We start from the raw sequence: 1,241 nt of genomic DNA, 5'->3' as shown, positions 1-1,241 counted from the left end.
TATTATAATTTAACATATCAAGGCATCGTTTTACCCTCATGCTTTTCTAATTTTTTACCTCTTGTCAGCCTGTTACAAACTCCTTATCCTACCCCCCAATTTTAAACATTTTACCACTGTTTAAAAATCATTTTGTCAGCCTAAATAACCCTTTGTACTCAGTTGCCTTTTTTTACCTGCCATCAGATGAAGGTAAACTTCATCTCACTTATTCATATCCATGGAGTAGTCTTAATGAATAGTCTGAATATAGGATAATTTCTATTGTAAAGGAAATCAACATTTGAATGTATAGTTTGTGCCAGATTTTATAATATGATCTTCTTTCGTGAATATTATCTCATCATCCCAACAACCAAAACAAGTAAAAAGTAATAAGGGAATTATAAATAATTGCAATCGGTAATGTAAGTGCTTGTTAGGTGCAGGCACTATTATAAGTGCTTTATATGTAATTAATTTATTTCTTCCTCCCAACATCTCTATGAGGGTATTACTATCCTCATTTTACAGATGAGGGAGCTGTGGCCAGAGGGATTAAGGGACATTCCACCTTCCATAGCTAGAAAGAGCCAGAGCCATCTGTCAAGCAGTCTGGTTCCAGAGTCATGCTCTTAACCGCTAAGTTGCCTCTTTAAGTAAGTAGACGTGATTATTCATGTTCACATTTTTGCAAATATGGAGGTCGAGGACCAGGGTAAGTACAATCACATAACTGGTGTGGGACCAGGACTGGGTTTCAGACCCAGTTTAAGTAAGTAACTTAAGTTTCAGACCCATTTAAGTAATCCAGAGTAACATAATGAGTGATGAAGTGTTTCTAAGTTTGTGGGACATGCTTAAATGAATAGGCAAGGATCATTTGATTGGAACATTAGTTAAATGCACACAGATGTATTTGTTTTAGGCAGTGTTATAAAGATAAATTATTTCTTCAGCTGTGTTCTCATTAGGTGCCTGTCACACAGTAGGCACCCGGTACGTATCTGTGCCGTACAAGACTAATCAAAGAAGATCATTAGACCAAAAAGATATTGGATAATTGATGTTCTGAATTCTGTCATATTATGTCCCCTTTTTTGGCATAATATTCAACACAGCAAAATAACATAACAGCAGAAGAATCTGGCCAAGTCTTGTGGATCACTGTATTAAGATTTGATCTAGAGGTAAGCCAGCCTGGCCAGAATCCTCAGTAAGGCCATGTTGCATGATAAAGAATTTGGCCAGCTTTTGTTCCT

This window comes from Ceratotherium simum, chromosome 13 (genome assembly GCF_057802395.1).
Source record: "Ceratotherium simum simum isolate JZ-2026a chromosome 13, ASM5780239v1, whole genome shotgun sequence".
Lineage (NCBI taxonomy): Eukaryota > Metazoa > Chordata > Mammalia > Perissodactyla > Rhinocerotidae > Ceratotherium > Ceratotherium simum.
The sequence above is the reverse complement of the archived record's forward strand: the minus strand, read 5'-3'. Positions refer to the sequence as shown.